This window comes from Schistocerca serialis, chromosome 2 (assembly GCF_023864345.2).
Source record: "Schistocerca serialis cubense isolate TAMUIC-IGC-003099 chromosome 2, iqSchSeri2.2, whole genome shotgun sequence".
Taxonomy (NCBI): domain Eukaryota; kingdom Metazoa; phylum Arthropoda; class Insecta; order Orthoptera; family Acrididae; genus Schistocerca; species Schistocerca serialis.
Genome location: NC_064639.1, coordinates 341,766,452 through 341,791,054, shown reverse-complemented (window position 1 = coordinate 341,791,054; position 24,603 = coordinate 341,766,452).

Below are 24,603 nucleotides of genomic sequence, written 5' to 3'. Positions count from 1 at the left end.
AATTACAATGTCATCGGCGAACCTCAAAGTTTTTATTTCATCTCCATTGATTTTAATACCTACTCCGAATTTTTCTTTTGTTTCCTTCACTGCTTGCTCAATATACAGATTGAATAACATCGGGGAGAGGCTGCAACCCTGTCTCACTCCCTTCCCAACCACTGCTTCCCTTTCATGCCCCTCGACTCTTATAACTGCCAACTGGTTTCTGTACAAATTGTAAATAGCCTTTCGCTCCCTGTATTTTACCCCTGCTACGTTCACAATATGAAAGAGAGTGTTCCAGTCAACATTGACAAATGCTTTCTCTAAGTCTACAAATGCTAGAAACCTAGGTTTGCCTTTCCTTAATCTAGCTTCTACGATAAGTTGTAGGGTCAGTATTGCCTCACGTGTTCCGATATTTCTACGGAATCCAAACTGATCTTTCCCGAGGTCGGCTTCTACTAGTTTTTCCATTCGTCTGTAAAGAATTCTCGTTAGTATTTTGCAGCCGTGACCTATAAAACCGATAGTTCGGTAATTCAAGTTACACTGCCAGAAATCCTCATAAGAAATCACCAAACAGTCGTGCCAATGTTATGTCTTGTTAGAGGTGTAGCTATCTCATGAATCTTTAAAGGCCCGTTCTGGAACATAACGATCCTATAAAGACACAGTATTTACTTTACGTGCCCCTTGTTGTTCATAAATACGATGCATTGTTTCTGCGGACATCCACGCATGTCCAAAGATAAAGGCGACAACAACTGCTATGAATTGCACGTAACATATTCGCAGTTGCGAATATGGGAAACCATTAGCTGTATAATGGAATAACGTCATTGAAAATCTGTGCTGGAGCGGAGCTCCCTGTTATCGCTAGCGGTCGCCAAATCATTACGCTATCCGAGTACAACTCACGGACAGACCCAAATTTTCACATGTCATTAATCATGTGTCTACAAACTCCATTCGTACATTTATAATGTACATTCCCGTACACGGAAAACATATTAATTGAAAGTTGATTGCCCGGTGTAGGCCGATAAATACGATGTTACAGTGACTCTGTTGTTCAGAAGTACTATGCAACGTTCTTTTGGACATGCGTGAATGTCCCAAGGACCATTGCAGCACCGTGGTAGGTCTCCTACCATCTCTACTTTCTCAAATAAGCATATCTCTTGCAAGCGTTGGCAGAGTTGTACCAACATTCTTGCACAAGGTGCACTACTGGCCATTAAAATAGCTACACTACGAAGTTGACGTGCTACACACGCGATATTTAACCGACAGGAAGAAGATGCTGTGATATGCTAACGATTAGCTTTTCAGAGCATTCACACAAAGTTGGCGCCGGTAGCGACACCTACAACGTGCTGACACGAGGAAGGTTTCCAACCGATTTCTCATACACAAACAGCAGTTGACTGGCGTTGCCTGGTGAAACGTTGCAATGATGCCTCGTGTAAGGAGGAGACATGCGTACCATAACGTTTCCGACTTTGATAAAGGTCGGATTGTAGCTTATCGCGATTGCGGTTTATCGTATCGCGACATTGCTGCTCGCGTTGGTCGAGATGCAATGACTGTTAGCAGAATATGGTATCGGTCGGTTCAGGAGGGTAATACGGAACGCCGTGCAAGATCCCAGCGGCCTCGTATCACTAGCAGTCGAGATGACAGGCATCTTATCCGCATGGCTGTAACGAATCGTGCAGCCACGTCTCGATCCCTGAATCAACAGATGGAGACGTTTGTAAGACAACAACCATCTGCACGAACAGTTCGACGACGTTTGCAGCAGCGTGGACTGTCAGCTCGGAGACCATGGCTGCGGTTGCCCTTTACGCTGCATCACAGACAGGAGCGCGTGCGATGGTGTACTCAACGACGAACCTGGGTGCACGAATGGCAAAACGTCACCTTTTCGGATGAATCCAGGCTCTGTTTACAGCATCATGATGGTCGCTTCCGTGTTTGGCGACATCGCGGTGAACGCACATTGTAAGCGTGTATTCGTCATCGCCATACTGGCGTATCACCTGGCGGGATGATATGGGAAGCCATTGGTTACACGTGTCGGTCACCTCTTGTTCGCATTGACGGCACTTTGAGCAGTGGACGTTACATTTCAGATGTGTTACGACCCTTGGCTCTACTCCTCATTCGATCCCTGCGAAACCCTACATTTCAGCAAGATAATGCACGACCGCATGTTGCAGGTCCTGTGCGGGTCTTTCTGGATACAGAAAATGTTCGACTGCTGCCCTGACCAGCACATTCTCCAATCTCTCACCAACTGAAAACGTCTGGTCAATGGTGGCCGAGCAACTGGCTTGTCACAATACGCCAGTCACTACTCTTGATGAACTGTGGTATCGTGTTGAAGCTGCATGGGCAGCTGTACCTGTACACGCCATCCAAGCTCTGTTTGACTCAATGACCAGGCGTATCAAGACCGTTATTACGGCCAGAGGTGGTTATTCTGCGTACTGATTTGTCAGGATCTATGCACCCAAATTGCGTGAAAATGTAATCACATGTCAGTTCTAGTATAATATATTTGTCCAATGAATACCCGTTTATCATCTGCACTTCTTCTTGGTGTAACAATTTTAATGGCCATTAGTATAACTGTCTCCCAGTGTTACGCTGAAAATAAAGTGGACATGCTGCGTCCACATTCTCTTCTATTAGACAGTACATAGTGCATATCCTGTCTTTCAGCCATTGAATACAACGTAGCTATATGATGGAAGTTACTCTAAAGCCGAACAAACGACAAACAGACAAATAAAATCCCATGACAAACTGTAAACAAGAAAGTGAGTAAAAATGAAGAATAAATTCCTGAAGTTTCTGATATATTTTTGTACACCTTGCATTTACAAAGTGCTTCTCTGTGATGAAGAGATGGGACAGGACAGAAAATCATAGAACTCTGCATGAGACTAGTGATAAATCTGATAAGAAGAAGTATAAAGAGCATCACCTGGATCAGTGGAAAGATCAGATTTAAAGCGGTTGTTGAACTGTGTCTCCTATCAGCTTAATTATATTATGAGGTTCCGTAAGCGTGAGCGCGCGCGCCTCTGTGGCCCCCTTCAATAGTTCACTCTTTCACTTTCAAGTAAAATGAAGACAAATCAAAGTTTAACATACCCTCGACTTCCATGTCATTACATTCACAAAAATGCTGGGATTCTGGGAGGAAAAAAATTTTCCTTTCCAAGCAGTCTTCCCAGTATTTGCCATAAGCGTTTTAAGGAATCCAATGACTACCGACCGGGTCATGAACATTGCTCCTTCCAAATGTGATCACAGTCTCCACTTTGAGAGTAGACCATATGCTCACTTCTTACATCCCACCTCTCGCTTTTTCTGTAAATTTACAAGCTGCCTGTCGTCTCGCCTCCTCGGAAAGTGTGAGAGCTTCGGGTTTATTCTTCACGGTTCCCCCTCGGAATTCAAGTGGTTCACCCTTTATCCTCCAACAGGTCCTTCCCTTTACAGGATACCGGTTCCCGTCAGTGGACCAGCCGCATTCCTCGAACGCACTCCTGTCTCTTTCCCTCCATTATCGTTAGAAAAATAGATGGTAACTACTTGATATCGCTGAAGATTTTAAGTTTTCTTAAGGACGGTTTACTTTTCAAAACTAGCCTTTGTAATTGCTCCACCATTCAGAGCACAGCTTTTTCTATTATAGCCACAGCAGAGCATTAAAGCTAAATCGCAGGTCAGTCTTCCTTTAAATGCCCCTACACGATTACTCATTCTAACTCGAAGTGGACCGAATATGTAGAGTTTGGAGTAAGGAATAAAGATGCAACACTACAATTAACTGCGAGGAGCTGCATACCCACCACGGAGGACTTAGCTTATTAGACACATGTGAAGCATTGTTGAGGATTCTTCCTCTGTCTAGGATCAATATGACTGTAGTGACCGATAAATCTGAAATTACTTTAAAGAGGAGGCGCAATGCTTATAACAGATTTGCGAGGTTGGAAAGATAACAAGTTTAACATGTGGAAAGCTGCCATTAAAGCTTAGAATGCTTGTCACATGAATTTTCGCTCTACACTGGAGTTTGCACTGATCTGAAACTTCCTGGCAGATTAAAACTGTGTAGCGGACCGGGACTCGGAGATTCCGGGTGAGAGTCGCAGTCCGATACACAGCTTTAATCTACCAGGAACTTCTGAGCGCTTGTCTTCACGTGATATCCAGGCCACTGTACACTTATTGTAGAGGCTCCATGCAGTAACCAATTGTCAAACAGGGAGTGGATCCGAGCTTACCATCGAAAATAAATCAAGCAAACCGGTTCAAATTTTCTGTTTGTGAGTATTAATCATTTAAGAGGTAGATGTGGATTGTAAGCTGTAACATTTCGACTGTATGCGTCAAAAACTTGGAACAGTGGGAAAAACAACTATCAAACATTCCAACTGGAATTGTATAAAATAACAGCTGTATAGTGCTACTCATATGATTGTAACACTGGATAATAGAAGAAGAGAAAGGAAACTAAAGTGCTGTGAAAAATTGACTTTTCTAGATCAATCCTAGGTGACGGAAAACTAGAGATATTAGCTTAAGGCAGCAGTAAAAATTTGAAGATCTGAAAAAAAGTGTAAAATATGTCGAAATGATGTGAAGGCGGACCAGTGAATATTTACTTAAGAGAAATCTCCTTTTGCACTGAGAAAGGAAGGAAAATTGTTCTACTTGTTGAAAGTTAGGTGGACTGATAGGATAGGGAATGAGGAGGTTCTGCGCAGAATCGGAGAGGAAAGGAATATGTGGAAAACACTAACAAGGAGATGGGACCGGATAATAGGACATACGTTAAGATGTCAGGGAATGATTCCATGGAACTAGAGGGAGCTGTAGAGGGCATAAACTATAGAGGAAGACAGGGACGGGAATACAGCCAGGAAATAATTGAGGACGTAGGGTCCAAGTGGCACTCTGAGATAAAGAGGTTGGCACAGGAGAGGAATTGGTGGCGGACTGTATCAAATCAATCAGAGGACTGACGACCCAAAAGAAAAATAAAAGAAGTCTCGTCGACAGCGTGGGAATCACCGAGGTGGAGTAGGAAATGGAATGGTAACAGTCCAAATGACGTAAGGACCCCACAGGTGTCGAATTAGAGTGACAGTAACTATGAGATCGACTTATAGACGGAAAAAGGAAGTTGCACATGTAACGCTTTGTCGTATACTGCTACTGGCTCTCATGACGCAAATGTGTTTATGTACAACGCGTGAGGGAAGGAATGTCATTACTTGTTTCAAACTCAAGAAACGACAGGGAACGCAACACGAATGATGGCGTGAGATTATATCAAAGGAATCCTCTCTGTATTACGAGAATTCTCACGTACAACAAAATTTAGTGTACATAAAGATGTTGATCTCTATCGTGATTCGAATTCTACATTAAACATATGGTTCTGCAGAAAACAAGCAACACCAATCAGGAACACCACATATTGTTCAAGTTGTCCACAACCCACCCAACACGTTGGTCTTTCGTCTCCTCTGGTACTGATCTTCTGTCAAAATTTAAAAGACACCCGGCGGTGTGTGGCGTTGGGTAGAACAGACGGACATTAGCTGGCATAAGGGGCATGTTGACACACAGCTCTTCTTCCTGCCAGCGTGGAGACAGAGTGCTGTCATGGTGCTGATGAGGAGTGTCTGTAAATGTGCACCATACACCGTAGCTTCAGTCTCCTTGAAAGCGTCACGAAGGAGGGAGTCCTGTTTCATCGTTTTTCTGATTGACGAGTAAAATTTTTGTCGTAAATCTTTTTGGCCTCGTGAACCTATCGATCTAATTGAGGCTCTGCTAAAGCCGGTTTTCGAAAGAATGAACTGTGGTTGCAAGCATGCATGATAATGTTTTGTTTCTGATTTTTGTGATTGTGTGGAATCCATTTCGTTTTTGATATTTCTGTGAGGCTAGCTGGCTAGTTAGGTATGGGATCTGTCGGCGTTCCTACGACAACTTGCCGCACGTGTTCAAATGGCTCTGAGCACTACGGGACTTAACATCTGAGGTCATCAGTCCCCCAGATCTTAGAACTACTTAAACCTAACTAACCTAAGGACATCACATACAGCCATGCCCGTGGCAGGATTCGAACCTGCGGCCGTAGCAGTCGCGCGGTTCCAGACTGAAGCGTCTCGACCGCTCGGCCACCACGGCCGGCCGCCCCACGTATATGTCTACTAACCGCTCCATTACTATCCATAAAAAAAGAAACAATTTCTGTAAAAGAAAGTGAATAAATACACACCAACCCAGGAGAAATTCGTCAACATCGAAGAACAGGTTCTTCATACTGTTGTCAAAAATCTAAGTAACACAAGGAGAATTACGAGAAGGGAAAGTATTAATTGCATGACGATCCGGAACTTTTTGCATGAAAATCTTTTGTACCTTTATTATCTTTATCTGGTGAAAGGATGAAATGAGGCAGACATTCTGCCAGGAATAATTATCCGTCAACGCATGTAAAGACAGTGTGCTGTGTTTCCACAGTTCTTAGCATCTACTTACGTACTAATGAGGTTGGTTTTTCACGTGATAGGATCTTCAATTATCATGCTGGCCGTGGTGGCCGAGCGGTTCTAGGCGCTTCAGTCTGGAACCGCGTCACTACTACGGTCGCAGGTTCGAATCCTGCCACGGGCATGGATGTATGTGATGTCCTTAGGTTAGTTAGGTTTAAGTAGTTCTAAGTTCTGGGGGACTGATAACCTCAGATGTAAAGTCCCATAGTGCTCAGAGCCATTTGAACCTTTTTTTTCTTTCAATTATCATAGCAATCACGTCAGGGCGTATGAAAACCCCCATGAAATGTGACAAGATAGACATCGACAGAGGTTCAGCCTCAAAATAAGGTACAGATTTAGTTATGAAGTTGAAAAAGTAAAGAACACACTAGGAATTTTCCCCAACAAATGGCAAAGTCGGGAATGCAAGTCAGGGGATGCGCTGAAGCATCAGGAGGCCACATAGAGCAATTTTTGTTTATTAGATGTGTTTGGTAAATGTATCATTTTTGTGTCATTAATAGCAAATGGATACGCATCCAAGAACCGTGTGTGGTCAAATGTGTGCCAGCCGCTCCTCTGTCTCTCGCTTACGTCACTCACAGTTTTTTAAAACAAATGCATCGTACCTGCAAGGTGCGTCTGGAAAGTTCGGTGGACGGTCTCAGAAAATAAAGGAAACAACATTTAAAAATATCTTTTCTGGCCTTCGAACTAATAACCATTATCCAAAAAACACTTCTGACTGTCAGCAAACATTCTTGGGGAATCGCTCGAAGCACACTGAATTAGCTCTGGAAGGCTTACATTAGGCAGACGTTGCGTGTGACCATGATGCTTCGAGAGACACCACAATAAGCGTTTGCAGACAATTTCGAGCAGCTTTACAAACGATGTCAGAAGTGTATGATGCAGCTAATGGTAATGACTTTGAGAGCCAATAAAAGTATTCAGTTTGTAACTCTTGTTTCCTTTATTTTCTGAGACCGTTCACCGGACATTTGATATGCACTTTATATACACTGATCAGCCAGAACATCATGACCACCTGTCGAATAGCCAGTAAGTCCACCTTTGGCACGGACAACAGCGGCGACGCGTCATGGTATGGAAGCGGTGAGGCCTTGGTAGGTCGCTGCAAAGAGTTGGCACAACATCTGCACACACAAGTCACCTAATTCCCGTTAATTCCGGGGAGGGGGCGATAAGCTCTGGCGCTACGTTCAATCACATCACAATGTGTTCGATCAAGTTCAGATATGGCGAGTTGGTGGCCCAGCACATCATTTGTAATTCGCAACTATATTCCTCGAACTACTCCATCCCACTCCTAGCCTTATGACATGGCGCATTATCTTGCTGAAAAATGACATTGCCGTCGGGAAACATGATCGTCATGAAGAGATGTACGTGGTCTGCAACCAGTGTACAATACCCCTTGGCCCTCATGGAGCCTTGCACGAGCTCCATTGGATCCATGGAAGCCCACGTGAATGTTTACCACAGCATAATGGAGCCGTCGCAGCACAGGTGTCAAGGAGCTGTTCCCCTGGTAAACGAAGGATTCGCGCCCTCCCACTGGCATGATGAAGAAGTTATCGGGATTTATCAAACCATACAACGCTCTGCCACTGCAATGGCAATGGCTCTGAGCACTATGGGACTCAACTGCTGTGGTCATAAGTCCCCTAGAACTTAGAACTACTTAAACCTAACTAACCTAAGGACAGCACACAACACCCAGCCATCACGAGGCAGAGAAAATCCCTGACCCCGCCGGGAATCGAACCCGGGAACCCGGGCGTGGGAAGCGAGAACGCTACCGCACGACCACGAGATGCGGGCTCTGCCACTGCGCCAACGTCCAGTGACGATGGTGACATACCCATTTCAGTCGTAGTTGTCGATATCGGGGTGTTAATATTGCCACGTACATGGATCGCCGGCTGCGGAGGCCCATCGTTAGGAATGTTCGGTGCACTGTGTGTTCAGACGCACTTGTACTCTGCCCAGCGTTAAAGTCTACATCTACATCTACATCCATACTCCGCAAGCCACCTGACGGTGTGTGGCGGAGGGTTCCTAGAGTACCTCTATCGGTTCTCCCTTCTATTCCAGTCTCGTATTGTTCGTGGAAAGAAGGATTGTCGGTATGCCTCTGTGTGGGCTCTAATCTCTCTGATTTTATCCTCACGGTCTCTTCGCGAGATATGCGTGGGAGGGAGCAATATACTGCTTGACTCTTCGGTGAAGGTATGTTCTCGAAACTTCAACAGAAGCCCGTACCGAGCTACTGAGCGTCTCTCCTGCAGAGTCTTCCACTGGTGTTTATCTATCATCTCCGTAACGCTTTCGCGATTACTAAATGATCCTGTAAAGAAGCGCGCTGCTCTCCGTTGGTTCTTCTCTATCTCTTCTATCAACCCTATCTGGAATGGATCCCACACTGCTGAACAATATTCAAGCAGTGGGCGAACAAGTGTACTGTAACCTAATTCCTTTGTTTTCGGATTGGAGTTCCTTAGGATTCTTCCAATGAATCTCAGTCTGGCATCTGATTTACCGACGATACACTTTATATGATCATTCCATTTTAAATCACTCCCAATGCGTACTCCCAGATAATTTATGGAATTAACTGCTTCCAGTTGCTGAACTGCTATACTGTAGCTAAATGATAAGAGATCTTTCTTTCTATGTATTCGCAGCACATTACACTTGTCTACATTGAGATTCAATTGCCATTCCCTGTACCATGCGTCAATTCGCTGCAGATCCTCCTGCATTTCAGTACAATTTTCCATTGTTACAACCTCTCGATATACCACAGCATCATCCGCAAAAAGCCTGAGTGAACTTCCGATGGCATCCACAAGGTCACTTATGTATATTGTGAATAGCAACGGTCCTACGACACTCCCCTGAGGCACACCTGAAATCACTCTTACTTCGGAAGTCTGATGTTAGTTCCGCATAGTTTGCCAGCTGTCCTGTTTTTTTTTCCCCAGTCTGCCCAGTCTACGACGTCCGACAAATGTAATGAAAGGTGGCTGCCCACCCCACGTGGTTTCATCTGGGTTCGCCACATGTCGAAGCTACTCACAACAGCATTCCTCGAACACCCGACAAGTCATGCAGTTTCTGAAATGCTCGTGCCGAGCCCCCGCACCATGACAACCTGCCGAGATCAACCTAAAAAAAAAAAAAAAAAAAAGATCGGCCGGCTTCCCCATTCTACACACGGACAGCACGCTCACTGATACTACATGCATCGAGCGTGTATTTAACTAATAGTCATTCCTCGCCAGGTGACTCTGCTATCGCCTTGACGTGTTTATATCGCTATTAGGTCTGTGGTCATAATGGTCTGGCTGATCACTGTAAATTCCTCATTACTAAGTGGCGGAGGTCCGGCTTTGTGACGACGGATCAGTGTAATCGTACCTCTAGGAGCCGGCCACGTGTTCGCGGCTCCAGCCGCCAAAGTGTCGCAAGCGGGCGGGCGGCGCGTGGCGTGATGCTGTGAGTGAGGTGAGGTGAGGTGACGGCTGGCCACCGCCGCCCACGCCCGCTCAACGAGATGATTGGCGCGGGCCCTTTGTGGACTCGTTGCTCGCCCACCATTCGCACTCAATCATCCACTTGCGGCGAGCGGCCCCTCGCGTGCTGCGACATGTCACCGGCGAAGCCGCCCGTGATTTACTCCCGTCTGCTCGCTGCCCGGGCAAAGAGGGTTTCTCCCGATGAATACGGAGCATGGCGCTGTCAGATCTAGTTGTTGTTGTTGAGGTCTTCACTCCTATGACTGGTCTGGAGCAGCTCTCCTCGCCAGCGTATCGTGTGCAGTCCTCTTTATACCTGCAGAATTCCTCCAGCTCACATCATATTATCCAACACATTGCCTTCCATTTCCAAGGCCTCTGGAAAATTTTTGGAAATTTGTAGTAAGGTCTTACGGGACCAAATTCCTGAGGTCATCGGTCCCTAAGCATACGCACTACTTTAACTTAAACTAACTTATGCTAAAGGCAACACGCACACGCACCCATGCCCGAAGGAGGACTCGAACCTCCGACGTGGGGAGCCGTGCGGACCTTGACAAGACGCCCTAGACCAAGCGGCTACCCCTCGCAGCGATGCCTCTGGGTGTGTCATATCAGCTGACCTCTTCTTTAAATCGAATTATGCCGTAAATTATGTTTCACCGCAGTTCGTTACTGAACCGCTTCATTAGTAATTCGATCTACCCATCTGATCTTCAGCATTCTTCTGTAGCATCATACTTCATTAGTTTATATCTTCTTATTGCTTGAGCTTTTTATCGTCCACCTTTCACTTCCGTATAATGGTACACTCCACACAAATATCTTTAGGGAAGACTCGCTAACACTTGAATTCATAATCGGTGTTAACACTTTTCTTGCTGTTGCCAGTCTACCGTTTATATTCCCTGTATTTGCTCCACCACAAGTTCTTGGGCCGCGCAAATAATTAAACTCATCTACTAATTTTAGTGTCTCATTTCCTAATCTAATTTTCTGAGCAACGCCTGATTTAATTACACTTTATTCCGTTATCTCTGATTTACTTTTGTTGATGTTCATCTTTTAACTTCTCTTCAAGACACTATCCATACCATTCAACTTCTTTCTTGGCTCTGAGAGGTTTAATATCACCCGCATATCTCTAAGCTTTTATTTCTTCTCTCTGAACTTTAATCCTATTTTCAGATTTCTCGTTTCGTTTACTGTTTGCAGAGAGCTCATATTGAATACAATCCTGTAGCACTCCCTTGTTAACTAATGCTTCCGTTTCATGCCCTTCCACTCTTACATCGCCCCTATGGTTTCTATACAACCTGTAAGTAACCATCCGCTCTCTATATTTTACGCTTGCTACCTTCAGAAATTTAATGAGTGCATTCCAATCAGTATTGTCTAAAGCTTTCTCCAGATCTATAAATGCTACAAACGCAGGTTTGCATTTCCTTAACGTATCTTCTGAGATAAGTCGCAGGGCCAGTATTGCCTCGCGTGTTCCAACGTTTCTGCGGAACCCAAACTGATCTTGAGCGGGGTCTGGTTCTACCAGTGTTTCCATTCTTCTGTAAGGAATTTGTGTCACTATTTTACAACTGTGGCATATTAAACTGATGGTTCTGTGGTACTCATACATGTCAACACGTGCCTTCTTTGGAAATCGCATTATTAATTTCTTCTTGAAATTTGAGGGTATCTCTCCTGTTTGATATATCTATCACATCCGGTGAAACAGTTTTGTAATTTCTGACTCTCCGAAGGACCTCAGTAATTTTGAAGAAATGTCGTCTATTCCAGAGGCCTTGTTTCTATTTAAAAATTTTAATGCTCTGTCGAATTCTTCCCCTAGTATCGTATCTCCCATTTCATCTTCATTTACTTTTTCTCTTTCTATAATATTATATTCAAGTTTATTTCCCTAGTATAATCCTTCAATATAGTCGTTTCAACTTTCAGTTTTCTGTTCATCGCTTGGTACTAGCCTTCCATCTACACTGTTCGTATTCATACAGATGCTTCTCTTTTTTTCGAAATCTTTTTAATTTTCCTTTAGGTAGCATCTATATTTCCCCAACTCATGCATGCTTCTTCGGCTTTGCATTTTTCCTCTTAACATTACCTATGTCTCGACGCGTGGATGTGGTCAACGCACGCAGGTGTTCTGTATATTTACGTGGGGCATAATATAAGAACAATCAAGGAGAGATAATATCAGCTACACACCCTATTAAAACACCCAGGCAAATCAGCTGTCGCCGAAGAGCTGTCTCGAATACAATCATGAAATGAAATATGATGATACTGGTATCATAGTGCTAATGCCAAGTTTCTGTGACACCGCAATTAAGGAGTCTACCAACATTAAGATATCAGAAAACTAACTGAGACTAAGGTTTCAGTTTAAACAAGGCTCTGGGGTCCGGCACACGGTTTATTAAGACTTTGACGACAATCACTTTCACCAAACCTACGAAACGCTTATATAACGTGCATTTCCACCAAAGCGTGTAGTCGGAACGACGAACTCCTCATCAGATATAATAGTGGCGGGAGACCGAGTTGGAGTTCCGGCAGCGAGTACACGTAACTACACAGCTCGCAGCACCTGAAAAAAGACGACTTGCTCGGTCCTCAAAATATTGTGCGTAGAATGCAAACAACTCGGCTGAATGCCGGAAAGTGTGACATTAATCAATCAAGAAATTCATTCGCAGTAGCGAATATGGACAACAATCTGCTGTATAATGGGATGACGACAATGAAAATTTGTGCCGGACCGAGACTCGAATCCCAGTTTCCCCCTTACCATTTGGCTCCCCGATCGCGACACCTGGTCAGACCCAAACTTCCATACGTCGTCAACCACGTGTCTACAAACTGTACTCTTACACCCATTACGTATATGCACGCATATCGAAGGAGCAGGCACTGCGGCAACTATAGCCCTTGTGAAATGTATTCAGTCTGACACCTGTAAGCCTGGCGCTGTGGTCGAGCGGTTCTGGGTGCTTCAGTCCGGAACCGCGCTGCTGCTACGGTCGTAGGTTCGAATCCTGCCTCGGGTATGGATGTGTGTGATGTCCTTAGATTAGTTAGGTTTAAGTAGTTATAAGACTAGGGGACTGATGACTTAAGATGTTAAGTCCCAAAGTCCTTAGAGCCATTTGACACCTGTAACCACTGGTATTTTTCCACTCTCGGCAGTGCCTCCCTCGCCCCTCCCCCTCACGCCCCCTTAAATTTTATGTTATTAGCCCACTCACATTACCATTCTCTTTCCTGATGAGGTGAAAGCTATGCGTGATATAATCACATGTACTGACAGACTCCAAATTAACTCTTCTGATAGAAGAGCAAGTGAGGCCGGCCATGGCATCTAAAAGCAAACTCAACGCTGACATGTGGTAGATAAAACGATATTTGCCTTCATCCTCTACGGTATCAATCGTTTCAATACGCCAACATAGAACAACGTGTTGGATGTATTTGAAAGTTCGATGAAAACTCTTCGTGATTCTTCCATACTAGTAGCAACCTTACTGCGTCATTCGAAACTGAAAAAGTGCGCTGTACTGCACACAGTGCAGTCACATTAATGTGACCACCTTTCGCAGTGCGGAGCGCTGTGACACGCGTAGGAAGAGAGTCAAGGAGGTTCTGCAACATACCGACATGGCTGTGGAATCATGCCTTCTCCAATGCCGTGGCCAGCTGCTCTAGGTACCATGGCGCGAACTGTCCGATTTAGATGGGCCTACGGATTCTCGATTGGGCTTAAATCCGGTTCAAAATGGTTCAAATGGCTCTGAGCACTGTGGGACTTAACTGCTGAGGTCATCAGTCCCCTAGAACTTAGAACTACTTAAATCTAACTATCCTAAGGACATCACACACATCCATGCCCCATGTAGGATTCGAACCTGCGAGCGTAGCGGTCACGCGGTTCCAGACTGAAGCGCCTAGAACCGCACGGCCACAGCGGCCGGCCTTAAATCCGGAGAGGGGTATACGCATCCTCGTGCTCTTAGAACCACGCACTTTTACTGCGAGCGGTGTGACAAGTTGGATTGTCCTCCTGGTGGATGCCATGGTTCCTAGGAAAAACAAATCGCACGTAGGGGTGGACATGGTTCCCAAGGATAGATGCAGACTTGTAGTGAGCCACTGTGCCATCCAGAATGACGAGATCACCCGGCGAATGCCACGAAAACATTTCTCAGACCATAATGATCCCTCCTCCGCCCCGGATCCTTGCTACGATTGTTGAAGAGTGCTTGCTTTCCGTACAGGACAACGGCTGTCTGTCCGATGGAGCGTAAAATGTGATTCAGTCTGAAAACGCTACCATTCGCCACTCAATGAACGTCCAGTTGCGGTATTGGCGTGTAAACTACAGCCAATCATCGCCGATGAACAGCAGTCAGCATACGTGCACGGAACAGACGTCTGCTGCCCATACACAGCAACGGTCGCTGAAAGGTCACAGAGGAGACATTGTTGGTGGCCCCTTGGTTCATTTGGTCGGTCTGTTGCAAGAGTTGCACGTCTACTCAACCGTACACGTATCCGCTGCCGTTGTTCACCTCTCTCATCTATGACCTTTGGTGTACCAGGTTTGCCTTGGCACCGGTTTCGGATAGCGCCATCTTACCGTTTACGGCAAGCTGAAAAAGAGAATGGGGGAGAGAGGGATGCATATGCATATGATAAACCCCATCCCTCGAAAACTTCTCTCGTTCCTACCGTCTCTATGTTACCACAGATGACGTGTCACTGACCTCATTTGTACTAAAATTGCAGTACATGCCAGGTGCCTATTTGCTTCCACCGCCCTGAGTGGAATGCAAAGTTCTAATTAACGTTTATCTACCTGCACTCTTCTATAGCTGTTTTCCCCGCGCAGTAAACAGCACACAGGTCGTAAATCCGTTATCTTGAGGCTGTAATAAACTCTTAGCGAGGAACTGATATTTTAAAAATAATTAAATTTCCAATTAATTTGTTTATAAGGGATGCCACTCGTTTTTTATTAACAGAATACGAGAAACGGCACAACTACGTTCCAATCTTCAAACTTTCATAAAAAACAATGAACTGTGTATTTACCTAGTTAATATCTTAATGTTTTCATTATGTGTCCACATAACAGAAATTGCTAATCAAGTCTTAAGTGACAGAGACTGCAGCAGACAACACGTCTGTCCTCCGACGCTGCCGAATCAGCTCTCCCATTCACAAACCATAGATTGGTAAAGTCTTAACTGACACCGACTGTTGCAGACAATATGTCTGTCCGACACTGCCGGACCAGCTCTGATCTTACAGCCACTTCGCCCGCCATCAAAGTTCGTAATCAGAAGATCACCGAAGTGCTTCGTCGGCCGTTTTGTTTAGCAGTTTATTATTATTCTGTTGGTTATTAATACTAGTGAAATAATGGAATGATAGCGCGCTATTGAGATATTCTTTAACTTGAAGTGCAAGTAAATATGCTGCTTAGTTTGTCTAATATTAATAACAGAAGATTGTCATTTTGGCACGCAGCTTTCGAACGCAGCAGCCAATCGCGGAGAAGGACCACAATTTAGGAGGTCTTTCTCACGATACCTGTACCGAACAAACCATCTGTCGTCGGTACCTCATACCACATTACATCTTCCCACTGCTGCATTCTCACCTGCTCGAAAAAGAGCTTCTTCTACCTGAATACGATGGCTGTCAAGCCAGAAATATTATACGTACACGGTATACTTTAACCTCGGTGGCAAGCGAATAGTTTACAGACTTAGCCATTTTGGATATGCTTCCAACCTTGACCGGGAAGTCAATGATCATGACCTCTTGGACGTCCGGATGAATCGCTCCCTTTCTGCGTTACAACGACTACAGTGTTTTCCGAGTACCACCGAGACGCTGTTTATCAAAAAGGTTCAAATGGCACTAAGTACTATGGGACTTAACATCTGACGTCATCAGTCCCCTAGTCTTAGAACTACTTAAACCTAACTAACCTAAGGACAACACAAACATCCATGCCCGAGGCAGCACCGAACCTGCGACCGTAGCAGCAGCGCGGTTCCGGACTGAAGCGCCTAGAACCGCTCGGCCACAGCGGACGGCTACGCTGTTTATACTCCCCTCTTGTAGAGTTGCCACTTGCTGTCTGTGAGTGGCTGTTGCACGTTGACGTAGAACATAGGCGGTGGTCACTGGACCGTGTACTTGAACTATTGTCAAACTGCTGGTGAAAGTATCTGCAGTGTGGACGTTCTGCATTCAAAGGGTCCGCTCATACAGCCTTCTTATTTTCCTTGTCAGTAACCACATTTTGGCCGTGAACGAACCACTGTTACTTTCGTCAGACGATACAGACGTTGTCGTTTCCGCACACTCCAATGCAAGTAATGCTCTCAACTAGCGTAAACATGCACAGGGTATTGACGGAGTAGGGAGCAGTGGTCCTTGCTCCTTTTATGGTTCCCTACAGATATTACGCCGTGCAATTCGCCTAGCTTTTTGGATCCCCTTACACCACTCGCAGCGTCTACCAGGTTACAAAATTCCGCAGTCTACTCTTCCATTTTGAACTCCTCCGAATATTTTCCGCTACCTGTAAACTCGACACAATCCATCCCCTTCTTTTCCCACCGTCAACTGATCCTGGTATTCCGCTGAGCCTCTACCAGCACATTCCCCCAACTCTGTACATCCAACCCCCCCACCCCCCCACCCAACGAAGCTTCATTCGCGTGCCCTTACCTGACCACGAAATCCACCCTGATGTATTATTGTTCTACAATGTCATGATGATCCCTGTCACCGTGCTCTTGTCGGGGCTCCCTTCACCTCCAATCTTCTCCACCCATTTCCTAAGTCTTGGTTCGAAATCGCATCCCTCTCCACTCTTTCCTCATCCTACCTCCAAATATATACCCACAGAAATCCACTACTATACACTACCTTTAAGTGCAATGTTCCCGTGATAACCTTATCACTGGTAGTCTACATACATACATCCCGTCATCCATCCACGTATGTATTTCAATCAGTCTGCACATGGCCTTTGCGTTTTATCTCACGCAACTGTCTATCTGTTTTTATATATTCGCGTGTGACATTCGTTTTCGATTCATCTGTGTCTATATTTCATCACGAGATCAACCTTTGATACTTTAACTTATGCAACTTTTACTGTACGAAACGTTTATTTTTGCCAACTATCATGTGCACCATTTATATTGCGTTTTTAAAATTTTGCTCTAATGTAGCATCCCCCCCCCCCCCTCCCCGCCCCCTGCCGGTAAGGGGACAAAACAGCAGAGGTGTGCCAGCAGCGAAGCTGCAGCATTATCTTACCCGCAAAATAAACGATTAATTATTTATGATCGTTATTTCAGCATACATATTGTGTTTCTCGAGTGTGGACCACCTCGCTGCGTCACGAGCTATCGTAGTAAGAGTAGCTCGCCCGGGGCGAGCTGTTGATTGTATTAATGACGCTTCACTGTTACGTATTTCGAGACCAGGACCCTCGCGTCGATCACCTGCACCTGGCTGTGTAGTCGGCGTCCTAACCGTGGGAACGTGGCTCCCTAGCTGCTCGTTTTGTTCCGGCTTCGCTTCCTCGTCGGGAGTCTCGGGCGCCCCGCCTAACCACCGGACCGGAACAGTTATCCGGTGATTAATTATTCAGTGGCTCACCGACACGCGCAGCTGGAAGAAAATGAAGCCTTCTCCCGTCTGATAGGAACAGCTGCACCACTTACTCGCGGAAGCACACACCTAGTCCCTGCCTCCGCCACGAGAAACACGCGCACACACACACACACACACGGCTGAAGGCAGTAATTGCGCGTCTAGTCGTTGGGACCGTTCTAATTGAAGCTGCGCTGTGGAGGACACGCCGAGATGTCCGGAGGGTGGTTAGTTAGGCCGGCGTTCCTAGTTAACACAGCCGTTACCGGGAAGAGCAGCCGCTTGTAACTTGGATGCTGCGGCCGCAGCTGCCGACAATGAGACAGCGACAAGTGGCTGCCCGCTGTGACAAGAGAGAGGTGGGCCTGCCACAAGACAGAGGTCAGAGGCTCGCGGGTAGGCTAGAGGAACAAAACGTTTTCACTTAGCACAGAAACGGGATGTACACTGTGTTCGTAAATAATATTTACGATTTAAAGACTTCATTACCTTCGAAACTACACTAGATGTTAATAAAATGCTCTTATAACACTTAAAGTTTTGTTTCCTCGTTCATACACGTCAATGGGTGCACCCTCAGTGGCACGGATAACGTCTAGTCGGATCTCCATTTCTCTCCACATAACGATTCAGGGTCTCTACGGTGACATGTTTGAACCGAGATTTTAACTTTCAAAACCTTTTCTTAAGATTTTACTTTATTTACTAGCGATTCATCAAGAACATTAACACATTCAACCACACTATGTGAGCGTGGCAGTAGTTGCCAGTGGGTAACTGATGGGAACAAATCAAATATCTTTCAAAAATTGTAATTTTATTGCTAAAAGCATTTTCCTTCTTTAAAAAAATAAGATTTAAAAACTATAATCAGAATATCAAGTTACAATTTATTCAGAGGCAGAGATAACATTTTTTTTTCTTTTAACACTATGAGCTTTTGGGCTGAGAACCTTGCCGCTCTTTTTTAACTCGGCTGTAGTCACGACCGCTCACAACAACCTCTGACAGACTACAATGGTACAAATCTGCAACACGCCAGATTACTTTAAACTAAAAATTTTTACAACTCACACAAACACATAAATTTTGCGCCCTGTAAGAGGGATGGAAATGGTACCAAACACTCACATTAAAAATTATTTGCCACCGAAAGTGCAACTTGTTTTTAAAAGAACTCTTATGGGGGAAGGGTGGCAACTTTACATACTAAAATGACCATTTAAATAAAAACCCATGAAATGCAGTCTTACAAAAAATGTACAAACATGCTCTACATTACACGTATACCAATTCTCAACATGATAGACAAGATAAAAACATATTTCAGAAATTCGGCCTTTACGCCTTAAGCAATAAATTCGTTAACACCGAATCCGACAAACATGACAGAGGCAGCTATTATCGTATGGCACACCCACAGACAGACAGACAGACCCTAACTGCCTAACAAATGTGGACGAGAGAGAGACGAGCAAGCTGGGGACGAGAGGCTGACCAAGAACACAAGTAGAATTTAACAAGTAAATGAAACCACATATCACGAATCGCTTAACTTTTAATAAACTGCGATGTCTGGCGAAGACCTGTCGCAGCACACCCAAAACGCTCTCCCGAACTGTCCGCTGCCAGCCGCTTCAACGGACGCAGGAAGGCGAGCCGATCTCCCGTCTCACGGTGACGCAGCTCGCCCCGGCCAGACCTATGTCGTGGTTTGACTCCTGTTGCTCTCGTGTTGGCCGCGAAGCCACTACGCCTCGCTATACGGCGCGGCCACTGGACTCACGTGGCGATCTCACATGCGCCGACGCTCCAGGCGGACAAGTCATCTTGTGTCTCAGTGCGCGACCGACCAACCGATCGATCCAACCCCCCAATGCCCATTGCCTGAGCAAACTCGAGCAGACTGGCGGCCTAACACATACTAGCACTCCGGACAGCAGACAGACACTAACCGCCTCACCAATGCGGACGAGAGACAGACCCAGACTAACTTGGCTGACCAACTGACCAAACTCGCCCAGTCTGACAGGCTGACCCTTACCGAGCTCATAGCGCCCCTTAAATGCACGTGAACAGGCAACTTTGGCCGCGGTGGTTTCGCGGTTCTAGGCGCGCAGTCCGGAACCGTGCGACTGCTACGGTCGCAGGTTCGAATCCTGCCTCGGGCATGGATGTGTGTGATGTCCTTAGGTTAGTTAGGTTTAAGTAGTTCTAAGTTCTAGGGGACTGATGACCACAGCTGTTAAGTCCTATAGTGCTTAGAGCCATTTTTGAACAGGCAACTTTTCCACTTTCCCAGAGGGAGACACCAAAGCTGCGACTGCCACAGCAGCGCCACCGCTAGAAACGGAGGGCGACTGCTTCACATTATGCGCTGCGGCACGCTCTTCAAAACAGCAAATTTTACCACAGCTCAATGTTGAAATGCCTTGCGAATGCGTGCCTTGAAATCCTGTAGGTCTCTAACCGTGGTTGAGTACACCAGATCCCGTACCCCACAGGTCGCGATCTAGTGGTGTGAGACCAGGATATCGTGGCGGCCATCTTATTGGTCCATCTCTTCCTATCTGGAAGCTTTTCATCTAGAGACTGGCCAATATTTAGATATGCGGGGGATGATCACCCATCCTTTGAAATATGACACCCTCCTTTAGGTGTTCCAATTGTGGTACGAACCAACTCTTGTAACGTATCCAGGTAAACACCACCGTGGACAGCAGACTCGATAAAAAGAATGAACCAACGATTCATTTGTGCATCTGTCTGCACCAGCCATTGACCTTGGAACTGTCTCTTTCTATTACATGTGTACTGTGAGGATGCTGTCCACCTCATATACGAACGTTACCACGATTCGGTTTACCGGATGGTGTAACTTTTCTACTTTGCAAGTGCATGTATGTTGTGTAGAGAGAATGTGCACGAAACTAATTACTGAAAAATATGATTGCTTAAACCCTGCATTGTGCAGTCCAGTCAAGAGTGGCGTGTTGCCTGACGTCACAGTGGAATGTGTTCAACGTCTCAATAATAACATCAAAATTAAACCAATAAAAATTACCCATCATATAAAGTACTAAATTTTGTCTGAATAAATTATTCAAATTACTTTAATTAAAATGCCCACTGCTGATTTACGTAGCTAACTTGCGAAACAAAACTCCGAAGGCCGAGCGGTTCTAGGCGCTTCAGTCCGGAACCACGCGGCTGCTACGGTCGCAGGTTCGAATACTTCCTCGGGCGTGGATGTGTGTGATGTCCTTAGGTTAGTTAGGTTTAAGTAGTTCTAAGTCTAGGGGACTGATGACCTCAGATGTTAAGTCCCTTAGTGCATCGAGCCATTTGAACCATTTTTGAAAACTCAGAACACGAAAAGTGTTTCACACACGGATATATCACACTGTTCACTGAAATGTACTTTGTATAACAGGAAAATAACTTTCAAACTGAATGTAAGCTATAAGACATAATCACTGATTAACTGCGTAATGACTTTCTTCTGTATGTATACCGTAACAGTGTGACAGTGGCCCTGAACTATTCTTGCACTTACCTCGGAACAGTAAAAACTCTGTCGAAAGTGGAGCATAGCGCCGCAGCAAAGCTAAATTAAAATGGTAAACTAAAAATGATGTTCAGACGAATGTGTACCTTCAGGTGCAATGCGGACACGAGAAACATAGTATATCACAGAACATTTCTGGGTACTAATGTTCCACAAACGTTTTTTCCTGAAACAGTTTTGTAGCAAAAGATTAATTTATATATTGACTTTCAAGATCGTGAACAATATGCTGATGCAGGAAGCATAGTATTTCTTGTATGGGAATAATTTTGGGTACTAATGTCTGATATTCCTGAAACAATTTTACATCAAAAAATTACTTTGTAGCCTCACTTTCAATATCGTGAACATTATTGACTTTATACAAAAATTTAACATTACACGAAGTTTAACCTACCCGAAAAAAAAGACGTATATGTGTGGGAGCAGAACTTAGGTCCTAGCTGTGACCAATCCATGAGATATGTTTCAATCAAATTGCGACACGACTATTAATTTTACAACAGAGCGCAAACTATGCGCAAGTACACAAAGCTGTAAATTTACCTTAAATCAGTTCATCGCAAAACTCATTTGAAAATCCATAAATACTTTCATCATTGGATTATTCAATTATTTCCAGCCGATCTATATTCATAATTTAGCAGCTCAGTTCCATAAAAATTTCCTGACTATTCAGTTCGACGTCTGCTTCCCAGGCTAATAATAATGCTCTCTCTGTGAATGCCCTCAGGCGTCGCCGTTCAACATAGCTTGCCCTCAGATGTATGCATATTGATATATCAGAGTAAGAAGTTAATAATTCTGTAATGACCAAGATGACAAGCACACCGCACAATACATGAAACGTTGCCTCATCGTAGAAACAAATCTTTTCCAAAAAGTCATTGTTTGTGTCAATATTGCTGATTTTCGTACGTAGGTTTCAATACCTGAAGCAGCTACATCTTGTAGGAATATAGCCGGATCCTCTTACACAAGACATTTTCCACTGTTGCTTGTCTCATTTCCAACTCTCTGGCCGCCGTACGCACCGATTTGGTCGGACTCCTTGCAAATGCCTGCCGTACCTTGCCCACGGTGGCGTCTGAAACAGATGGGCCACCTCCTGTTTTTTAGGGAGAACACTATCTGTCTCGCCGGCCGGGATGGCCGAGCGGTTCTAGGCGCTACAGTCTGGAACCGCGTGACCGCTACGGTCGCAGGTTCGAATCCTGCCTCGGGCACGAATGCTTGTGATGTCCTTAGGTTAGTTAGGTTTAAGTTGTTCTAAGTTCTAGGGGACTGATGACCTCTGAAGTTAAGTCCCGTAGTGCTCAGAGACATTTGAACCATTATGAACTATCCGTTTCCATAAATGACGTACGCCTAGGCCGAATAGTTGGTCGGGACGGTCGTTGCCTTCCATACCGTGTTCGAAAGTTCCGTTGCAGTTGGATGTCAGACGTCGTTTGTGCGAACCAGGCCACGCACCGAGCCTTCTCCTGTGGTGTCCACATTTTACCAGGTTTTCAAGTTCACTTTTGCATCGAAATTGCGTCACCTGGGATATAAGAAAAGACTTTATGAGTTTTGTTGAAAACCATTGTTAATGTCTAGTATAGTATTAAATTTATTGATGTGTTAAGGTGTAAAGATAATTTACGTGCACCCTGTGCTTCAGCGAAGTGGCTCTCTTGTTCAGCAGAGGTGGCGGAGTGGTTAAGGCAATAAACCTGCGTTAAGTAGAGCGCCTCTTCAGATACTCATCTGACCATCCACGCTTAGCTCTTCTGTGGTGTCCCTAAATTCTGTGGTTTCTTTGAAATGGACTTGGCCGGTTTCCTTCCCCCCATCCTTCTCCAAATTATACACTACGTGATCAGAAGTATCCGGACACCCCCAAGAACATACGTTTTTCATATCAGGTGTATTGTGCTGCCACTTACTGCCAGGTACTCCATACCAGCAACCTCAGTAGTCATTAGACATCGTGACAGAGCAGAAAGGAGCGCTCTGCGGAACTCATTGACTTCGAACGTGGTCAGATGATTGGGTGTCACTTGTGTCATACGTCTGTAGGCGAGATTTCCACACTCCTAAATATCCCTGAGTGTACCGTTTCCGATGTTTAGTGAAGTGGAAACGTAAAGGGACACGTACAGCACAAAAGCCTATAGGCCGACCTCGTCTGTTGACTGACAGAGGCCGCCGACAGTCGAAGAGGGTTGTAATGTGTAATAGGCAGACATCTATCCAGACCATCACACAGGAATTCCAAGTTGCATCAGGATCCATTGCAAGTACTACGAGAGTTAGGCGGAAAATGAGAAAACTTGTATTCCATGGTCCAGCGGCTGCTCATAAGCTACACATCATGCCGGTAAATGTCAAAAGACGCCTCACTTGGTGTAGGGAGCGTAAACATTGGACGATTGAACAATGGAAAAACGTTGTGTGGAGTGGAGATTCACGGTACACAATGTGGCGATCCGATGGTAGGGTGTGGGTATGTCGAATGTCCGGTGAACATCTTCTGCCAGCGTGTGTAGTACCAACAGTAAAATTCGGTGGCGGTGGTGTTATGGCGTGGTCGTGTTTTTCATGGAGGGGGCCTGCACCCTTTGTTGTTTTGCGTGGCATTGATGTTTTAAGCACCATCTAGCTTTCCAATATTGATAAGCAATTTGGGGATGGCTATTGCATCTTTCAACATGATCGAGCATCTGTTCATAACGCACTGCCTGTGCCTATAGAACACCTTTGGGATGTTTTGGAACGCCGACTTCGTGCCAGGCCTGACTGAGTAACATCGATACCTCTCCTCAGTGCAGCACTCCGTGAAGAATGAGCTGCCATTCCCCAAGAAACCTTCCTGCACCTGACTGAAGGTATGCCTGCGAGAGTGGAAGCTGTCATCAAGGATAATGGTTGGCCAACACCATATTTAATTCCATCATTACCGATGGAGGGCGCCACGAACTTTTAAGTCATTTTCAGCCAGGTGTCCGGATACTTTTGATCACATACTGTATTTACACCAACATTCCGTTCCTACAGTGTGTGCCGGAGAGTACTTCTGGTGCCACAGCGTGCTACATTCGTGAAAGGTAAGTGACTTATATCTACATCCACATCTATACCCTCGAAACCAACTTACCAGGCGGGGAGTAGGGTACCTTTTCCACCAGTCATGTCCTCTCTTTGTTGTCCAAATAGCCAACGGTCCTCGAGAAGAACAATTGTCGGTAGTCCTCCGTCTGAG